Below are 10,698 nucleotides of genomic sequence, written 5' to 3'. Positions count from 1 at the left end.
TGACGCTTAACACTTACTACATGTGTAGTCTCTCGGGATTTGCACCGAAACGCAAACGAGTTGACGCAAACGATTGATGAATAAACGAAAAACGTCAAAACAGTAATTATGTGATAATTATGTGTTAGACTTATGTGTTATGTGATAACATGATTATAAACGTTAACTCAAGATGTAAACAAGTTAGTTAGGCTAGAAAAGAAATACTTAGAAGTGGAGGGACTTGAGTGTAACTTGTTATGTTTATAAATACATCATTAACCAAACCCTAACTATTATTCTCCTTCCCCCACAAGTGCCGATCGGAACCTCACCCCCTTGCTCCTTGGCTGCCGTCGACTTTCACACACATATACACCATCAAATCAAGTGTTTGATTGAAGGATTAGGTGCTAGGAAGGTATAATTGATTATCCTATACATCCTTATTACTTGATTTTGATGTTTGTTGGGTTAATTGAAAACCCTAAGCTGCCGATTTCATGTGTACATGTAACCAATATGATTGTTGTTGATTGAGTAATGATTTGATAACTAGAATTGATATTGTAACATGTTGATTGTTGTGTCTTTGATTTGGGTTCAAAAAAAAACCCTAATCATGTATGTAATGTATAATTGATGTGCATGGATGGTGTTTATGGAGTCTAGAATGTTATATGAATGTATGATAGTTCATAGATTGTTAATATGTTGAGTTTGGATGCAAACAGTTTCTGGACAGAATGTGTATTTGATGTTTAAGGGACTGTAACGAAGTGTAAATGTGAATATTGGTTGAGATTATTGGTACTACAGTAAACTAGGTTGAGTCTAGTTTCTATAGAGTATAAATTTGTAATTTTTAGACAAGTAGAAGTTAACTTTTATGATTTTACAAAAACGTTGTGCAAAGCTGAGCTGTTAGACCTGCTGTTAGGTTGTTTTGTAAATGTGATATCTCATGAACCACGAGACCAATTGGGTGGGTTCCACTTCTGGAAGTTGACTTATTGAGTTAGGAACCTAACTCAAGTGGTCTTGCATTTATTGGATTTTTTGTTTAACAGGAATTGCAAATAACATTCTGTTGCGCATGAATTTGACTGTTATGAGTTTGCTGTAATGATTTGATGATTGTGAGAAAACTATGTGGAATAAAAATATAATAAAATATGTTCTGGTAACCTAAGACATATATGCTTCTGTGATGATTTTTGGTAAATTATTTGAGATGCTATGATCGGTGAAATAGTACAATCTTTTAAGTAGAATTTCTGTCTCGGTGAAACTAGCAGCTGAGATTTGTGAAAATGCATGAAACATAATACTTGCTAATTTATTATCGTGTTTTGACCAAATTGCCCTTGAGAGGAATGATTTCAAGATAATTGTCGTGTTTTGACCAAAATGCCCTTATGGGGAATAATGGCTAGTTAATTGTCGTGATTTGACCAAAATGCCCTTACGGGGAGTAATTGCTAGTGATGTACTTTATGAATACATGACATGTATATGATTGCTTACACATGTAATGTATCACAAATACATTTGTTAAAGTCACACACGATTCACAAACGAAACACGAAACATGTCATGTGCATAGGTATTATGTGCCGGGTCTAGAGACTCGATAATATTCCGACACTTAGAAAGATCTCTTTGTTGTTTTAGAATGTTAGAGAGAGCTTTTCTGTGACGCGCATCTTGGTGATTTAATTTGGGAATTTCTTCGCAAATAGTGAGTTTCACTTACCCCTTTAAACTGTTTTTAAACGCTTTTCACTTGGGGGGAGATAACATACTCCGAAAAACGCATTTAAGATTTTGTTAGTAGATTATATATCACTTGTAAAGGCTAAGTGGCAAACGAAACAATTGAAGTCCTACACATCGAACCGGTTAATATTTGGATAATAGCGAGTCACTGTTGAGTAGTACTACTGGGTTTGACAAACCCCACCCAACGCTAAACTCGACTGGAGGTCGAGCGGGTGTAATTTTGACTAACACGTACCATGGTCTGGAGGACCTGGTGACAAGGCACTTGATAAACAGTCAGCTTCGGTGTCGAACACTTAGTAATACTTGCTTTATAGGCTAGCTACCTATAGATATATAATTGACATAACACTATCTGGTAACGCAAAACGCTGTAAAGCAAAACGCTGTAACGCAAAACACTGTAACGCAAAATGCTGTAACGCTTAACGCAACACGCTGAACGCAAACGCTAATCGCTTTATTTTTATTTAAACTTGTGAACTCACCAACCTTGTGTTGACACTTTTAGTATGTTATTCTCAGGTAGCCGAGGCGGGCGCGCGGTTTAGGAACATGCATTGCTTGAACATTTTTAATTATGCAAACTTATTTTAAACTGTTATCATTGGGTTTTTAAGTCGTCCTGCGTGACGCAACATTGGTCTCTATGGTTTTACGCTTCCGCATTAAATTACTCGTAAACGTTTTTCATGGTTTTGAAACTTTGTTTTATGGTTTGATTATAACTGATGATTCTGATCCTGTTAGTTCACACCCTCTGACGGTAAAACTCCGTTAGTGGATTTTGAGGGTGTGACATATAATAACCTAACGAAATATTTAACGGAACTTTAACGAGATCGATGATTAACCAACATAACGAAGGTCTAAAACCTGTGTCATATCCTTTCAAGGTATAAAAGGAATTGTGAATAACACATCCATCCAGTACCACATCTGAATCTGTAACTCTTTACTATGGTCTAATAAATACATTCGCTAAAATATGCTTCTCAAATTTTTAATGTAACGCGAACCCTAACGACTAATCACGAAAGATGATGGTTTATCATAACACATCATGTCCGCATATAGATCACTTCACATAGTTGAAACAAGACGTTCCTTCACATGCCATGCTAATGACCAATTAAAAGAACTAACATCAACTGAATTTCGGGACAAAATTCTATTAACGGAGGGAGAATGTGACAACCGCCAATTTTCAAGTCAATATACATATCTTAAATGTGCTTGCATATCATAAGTTTCTATTTGGCTTGAATTGAATTAACTAGATCATATAAAGTCTAACGAAGCCATACATACCATTATCACACGTTTGGAAAATTTTAGATATTTCAGTGCATGTACACAAGTAAACCCGACAAACATGAACGCAGGTAATTTACTTGGTTGAACCTGAATTAGTGTCCAAAAATCCATGATACATGAATTATATATATATATATATATATATATATGATTAGGATCATTTCAGAGGTATTCTAATAGAGAGAAGTGCCATAAGTCAATAGATCAATCATAAATTTTCTTTTTTATTTTTAGATTATTTAAATACATGGGTGTTTTAGTAAAATGCTAGTTATTATTTTTTTGGTAACTAATCACAATTAATAGTAAGTTACAATTCATTATTTTTTATTATTTCATCTATAATTATATATACTTAAGTACTTTACCCACCCAACACAAGTTGATATCATCGTCTCCTCAACCTAAATTTATCCATATTACCTTGTTTTATTTTTGTAATTTGAATTTCATACATTTATCTATATTATAGTTCTTAAATTCAGTCATGCCGATAAAATTACACAATACATAAATGAACATACACACGATAAAAATTATACACACACAATTCAAAATACCATATACACAGTAAACATATGAACCTACACAGTACATAAATTAACCTACACACAATATAAAAATAAATACGTGTACACAATTTGAAATAGCACGTACACAATATTTATACGAAACTAATAATACAAAATAATAATTATTTTGTGTTTATATTAAAGTACATACATGTCATTTGAATTTCATACCTTATTCTAGATAGTAGTTCTTAAATTCAATTGTGCCGACAAAATTCACAGTACATAAAATTAACCAAACAATACATAAATGAACATACACACGATATAAATTACACATACATAATTCGAAATCCACCAACCTAGTACATATATGAATATGTGTAATACCCAATAACAAATAACCTTGTGCAACAAACATAATATGCTACAATCTATACAACAAAAAACAATTATAAATTAATAAAAATGTCTTACACATCGAAAAGTATATAATACACATCAAACAATCTGATTTACTAAAAAACAAAACTAAACATGCTAAATATACATTATAATTCATTTAATGAACAATACATAATTCCTTTCCTACATTTTCATATTTAATGTTACATTGACTAAAGCTAAAAAACGGAAAACTGATGGAGAGGCTGTTAATGATTTAATTATGTCCATACCATTTGACCATTATATCCTTTTTACTTTAAATCTTGCTATAATAATGTATTAGTAATTACAAGTATGCCATTTATGATTTCATCGTTGATTACTCATAATCAATGGTTAAGATCGACTTCTCACACTTCTCGCTATAAAATCACTTCTCACATGAACCATCCCTTATATACACACACACAAACGACACACTTGAGGTGCATAATAAGAGTTTTGTTGTACTACAACTTACCATATTCACTATGATTGGCTCCCTTTTGTTATTTATTTAATCTATGCTTAGAACATCATAGAAATAAGTTTAACTATATGCTAAAGTTTCTAATTAATGATCACAAACATATAAGACATAACATCTCATTCCCTGTCTCATAAATTTTGATATTCATCCTCATGTGCATTTATATTTCACATGTTATTAATTCAAATAAACTATATTTAACTACCTAAGACTAAATAATTTATCAGCCCACCCCCCTTAAATCAATTCCACATAAACCGAACTCTTTTGAGTGAGTTTGTCTTTTGCTTAACCACTTTCCTTGAAAAAAAAAATAAACAAAATTCAAAAATCCATAACTGTTTAATAAAACTAACATATATAAGCCAACTAAGCTATTTCCTAAACAAACTACACCAAACCAAAACCCACACACTCTTGCATCCGTGAGACACCCAAAAGGGGTCCCTCCCCTCTTTTGTCTTTCAACCAACAACTCCCCAACACTTTTGTTCCTTAAAACCCAATATATCTTACCTTATCACCTCACACCCATACACTTCAAGTCACAAAAATCTTCTCTCTTCCTCTCCTTGGAACTGATTGCATGCACAACCCTACCCACCATCTTTTATGCAAATGCTCATCAAGACTCCAAGTGTTGGAGATGGCGATTCAAGTGAAAGGGACCTAGAGCGGTGCTACAAGCTCAAGATTTATTCATTTATTCTTCTTCTTATTTTTAGTATTATCTCCTCTGTCCTTTGCTAGGTAAAATCTACACATTTCACGTTCTTTATTTAAAATACAAGTTTAAAAGCTTGTATGAATGACCACCCTCAAGTGTTATTAAAAAGTTGGATGAACATAAAGTAACCACTAAAACATTGTTTTCTCTAAACAAATCATGTAACTAAAGTTTAAACATGTTAAAAATCTTTAAACATAAGTTTTTATGAAAATATAGGTAGAAGAGAAACATTTTCTTGTAAACTTTAACCTAACATATGTGGATCCAAACTCAACTTGTTTTGAACTAACAAAAGTGGTGTGTTCATCCTCTTTAAATATGAGAAAATAACCAACTTATGTTATTTATGGTGTGTAATCAAACTTATCGGGGGTCCCTATTCCACTCATAACATCGAGGTCCTGAGTGCATAGGGGGGCGTATGATCATACTTAATGAGGAAACTATGAGCACGTAATCTTTGAGCAAGTAAGCATATAGACACACAAGTCCATGTAACGAATTGTAGTTTGTAAACAATGAATAAACGAAATTGTATTGTTGATAGGATATATATGCTATCCCCAAAGTGTATAAAAGCATTAAAAAGGGGGTGTGAGAAACTCACCTTTGAATTTGGATGACAAACTCGAAAATGAAACGAAAGTGTGTTATATGAAACCAAACAATCGAATCTCATGAGCTAGGAATAATAAAAACACAAGAATTACTAAATAATTTTATGGAAAATAAAGGGTGGGTTTTAAGGTACATGCGTTATTATTTATATACACTTTTACCCATTTTAAAGTATTTTTAATAATTAAGTCAAACGGATTTTAATAAGTTATAATATTACTTACAAGGTGAATATTGATAATAATAATATTTACGGAAATTTAGCGTTGTCGGTATTGTTTTGTTAGTAAAAGCGTTTGTCGGTTTAGGATTTATTATATATATTATTTATATAATTATTCTACCAGTGTTGCCGGGTTTGTAAAAGTTGATTCTTGAACGATATTGCTAACGGAAGTTAAAACATCTTTTGTTTAACTATAAAAATAATTTTATTTATTTTTGTATGATTTATAAATATGTATTTGACTTAATATAACAAAAAAAATAGTTTTTTTAACAAAAAGGTAAACTGGATCAGCTGTGAACCGGATTCGAACCCGGGTCTCCATGACCACATAAAACATACCCAACCACTGGACCAAACAATTATTAATGTTACTAGATGAAAAATAATAATTATAAACAACAAACCCAACTTCATCTTCTTCACCTAAACCCTAGGTTCTTAATTCTCCAGTTTTGTTGGTTGTTTGATGAATTGATGTTAGGGGTTTCGTTAGTCAGTTAAAAACAAGTGGAAAACATATAAAGTTTACCTCAAACCGTGCCGGAATGATGGTGAACGAAGCCTCGCCGGAAAAGAAACTTTGAAGATCAAAGAGGGATTAAAGAGAGTATTTTAGTTGGTTTTGAAGATTGGTACGAGTTTAGTTGAAGGTTTAGTACCTATTTATACTAATAATCGGAGCGTTTGAAGTTTAATTCAAGTTATTAGAGTTTTTAATATAATCCGACGGTTACGTCTCTAATTAAACTTGGTTTAGTCATCGAAACAGGTTATTATTTGATGATTTGGACGTTTCGTTATGGTCTACGCATGTTATGGCTTTTAATTGGATTAAAAACGAGTTAAAACGAGTTTTTATAAGAGTTTGGGGCTCGCCGGAGCCGGATTCCGATGGCCGGAACCGGCTCGCCGGAAAAACGACGGGGAAGATGGGTGGGGGCTGGGCAAGTTTATTTTTTTTATTATTATTTTGAATCATTTACACTTCTGGTCCCTCATCTTTCAATTAACCTAAAAAATGAATTTAAAATATATTTACAATATAAACCTTTAACTTTAAAAAATGTTTTATATATAAAAAGAAAAGTTTATTTTCTTGAATAATTTTTGAATTGCACCCAGATAGTTTGGGACTCGTTTAAGTAAGGACTCAACGTTTCGTTATTGAATCACACGAAATGGAAAAAGAACGAATAGTGACATCGAATGTTAAACATCGTGATTGCTATTAAATAAAATGATAAATTACTATATATATATACATATATATATATATAATATACGAATGATATGAATACATCGAAACCTCAAAATGAATCGGTTGACGAACATTTAAATACAAACAGCGACACTTGATTTACATTTATATTAATACATATAAAGAACCGAAAATTTAAAATGGGTCGAGTTTTCGGGTTTGAAAAGTAACGAATGTTACAATTGACCATAGGATAAAATTGTTACACACCTAGGAAATGTGTAAAAATGTTTAAAAAGGTACAATTAGAGTTAAATATGGAGTTGGCAGTTTACATAACTCGGTTTCACAAGGTCATAGCTTATTTAATACTTAACCAAATTGTATTATTCTTGATTCTAAAATATACTATTTCGATTCTAGTTTCCAACCCAACTGGTCTCATACAATTTGGACGAGTTTTGATACCATAAACTGTCTTCACAAAAACATGTGTCGAAAATGCCAGTTTGTTAACATATTTTGTCTCTTACTCAAGGACCCATAACTTAGTCATATCAAGTCCAAATGACATAATTCTTTTTATAAAAAGGTACCTTTATCCCTTAGGTTTAAAAGTTATACTCACACTCTTCGTAAAAATCAGTTTAGATAAGTCAAATCACAAGTTATCAATAAGTTTTGATGTACGACTCTTGTGTACAAATAAATGTGTTTGGACCCCTTAAACACCTCCAAAAATTATCTATCATAGTTTCCTGGAAACCTAATACATGTGGTATTATGTGATAAAAATTTCAAGTCAAAACAAGGTCATTTGATACAAGAAAATACGGTTATTTCGCACCCCAAAAGAGAGAAAGAATCTGTGAAGAATTTGTGGCCACATAAAATGATGAATACTAATTCTAAGTCATCTAACCCCAGTATGAAGCATACATGAGAACTTATTCACTAATAATAATATTCTTAATATATATTTTTTTTTAAAATTAAGCTTCATTCAACACACCCCGACTAGGACCTCAAAGCGAGGACCAACGGAAAATTACATGTACATAAGAGACTTACACCAATCATCCCAAGACAATACCTTAAACTTTGTTCTATTTTGACACCAAAAAAAGGGTAAAATTTTAATATTATAGATAACAATTCTTAATATATATAACCTTATATATATTGATGCAAAACTTAAACATACGATAACACACAAACGAATCACTAACGGAGTAACGGTTCATTGGGATGTACATTAACAATAAACGCATACACCATCATGTCTAACATGTTGGGTGGACCGTATACAAGATCAACTTTTAAGTTGATATTGTACCATGGGATTCTAAGTAACCGTAAATGATTAGGTCAGGGTTGGGAGAGGTCTCACGCTTGTTTTCGATATCTGCTAGCAATCACACTTGGAAACTCGAATGTGAGTTTCATGACCCCTTTCTACGCTTTTTAATGTATTATAAACTAGGGGGCATATCATACTTGCTTTTATACGGTACTAATAAACAAGTCCCGACCTTTATGTTTACATGAGTTATCGCTTAGTGCTCGAAAAGTCCCATGTATCAACATATCAATAACCATTAGCTTGTATTAGCCTAAGATTCTGTGAATAGTACTATCGGGATTGACGCCTTTAGTCATGGTTAATCGCGCTAACTGCCGATCCGCATGGTCGAATGACTGCATAGTGTCTACTCGCTTTCTCATGAGGTATGAGTGAGGGGCGAAACACCTGTGTCTTGGTTTGGTTATGCCTCTTGTAGTTCATAATTATCGTATTATTTGCTAGCTTACGATGGGTCAAACGACAACTTGTTTATAATTAACGTATACAAGAAACGCTTTTGAATGAAAAGGTTTTACAAACTTTTAAACTTTAAAACCTGTGAACTCACCAACATTACGTTGGCATTTCAAAGTACGTTTTTTCATGTACTTAAAGCACAATTACTCAATGGAAAGAGTCGTAGGATAACATGCACACAAGTTTCGGATATGCATTTTGGAGGATTTTACTTTTATAACCTCATGTATTGGGTTATATGGGCAAAATCTTAGAAACAATGTGTTAATAAATGTTTTGAGACTTAAACGTTGATTTTGGGATGTAAACTCTGAATTTTAATTATGTATCCAATTTGTGTGTTTGAGTTTGCAATAATCATACGATTTGACAACCGCGTTCGTCACCCATCGTGATTCCACCGAAGTGGGGTGTGACATGGTGGCGGTGGCTGGTTAAAGATAACACACACCAATGTTGTAAAAGTAGGTCTACAAGGTCGAGTACTCTCCGAGTACTCGCTACAAGGTATGGCGCCGAGGGGAGTTTCTTTAACTCCGCATAGTTACTAAAAATTGGTCAAAGATGGTCAACATTAGCCTGAATCACATCTAGTTGGTTAACTTGGGTCTATTTTGATTTAAAAAATACAACATAATTTGTATTTCTATAATATTAAAGAACAAATATCATTATTTTTAATTAATGATTAACATTTTTTAGAATAATTTAGTGTTTAAAAATGTATTTCTCTTATTTATATTGATATTCATTTATTTTGTTATAAATATTAGTAAACTTATGATATTTGAAATATATATATTACCCAAAATCTAATTTTCTTTATATTTATCATGTCCGAGTACTCTCCGAGTACTCCCCGAGTACTCCCTCCAAGGGGGTCGACCGCCTAGGGACCGCCTAGCGACTTTTGCAACATTGCACACACACACATTGGGATGGTTTGGTTTCCTTCAGAGAGCAATGAGAAATGGTTTAGGGTATGAGGAAATGGGAGGAGGTGACGTCGATGTTGAAGAAAGGCTGTTACTTTTTTTTGTCTTATAACCCAGATTATGTGATATAACCCGTTTGGAGAGATCCGGATTCAGAAAACCCATGGATACCCACGAAATATATGGAGTGAATGAGAAGCCATCATTTTTAAATGGAGCAATCTGGTAGCACGAGAGGGGGGGGGGGCGACGTGAAGGATCTTCAGTAGGCAATTATATATATATATATATATATATATATGATTGATTTCTTTTGAGAACCACTTTGAGTTTTAAGAACTCGAAAGAAATCAACGTAACAATTTTTTTTTCTGAATTTTTTTTACACATGTGTAATACGTAAGTGTAAGTGATGTACAACAAATTACGGTATTTTTTTACACACCGAAACGACTTTTTACACATGTGTAACTAACGTTTAAACTTGTGTAATTATCAAAAATACTTATTCTCTCTCCTGCTTCATTTTTTAATTAAATTTAATCTCAGCTACATATTTCATATCATTTAATTAAATGTGTGGTTCAAAATTGAGTTCTTAAAGTTCTTAAAACTCACCATGGTTCTCAAAATAACCCTCCCCTATATATATATATAATA

The sequence above is a fragment of the Bidens hawaiensis genome, unplaced genomic scaffold, assembly GCF_021521415.1.
Source record: "Bidens hawaiensis isolate Kalapana, Puna unplaced genomic scaffold, B.hawaiensis_p1.1 tig00052636_1, whole genome shotgun sequence".
Classification (NCBI taxonomy): domain Eukaryota; kingdom Viridiplantae; phylum Streptophyta; class Magnoliopsida; order Asterales; family Asteraceae; genus Bidens; species Bidens hawaiensis.
Note: the sequence above shows the minus strand (reverse complement) of the source record.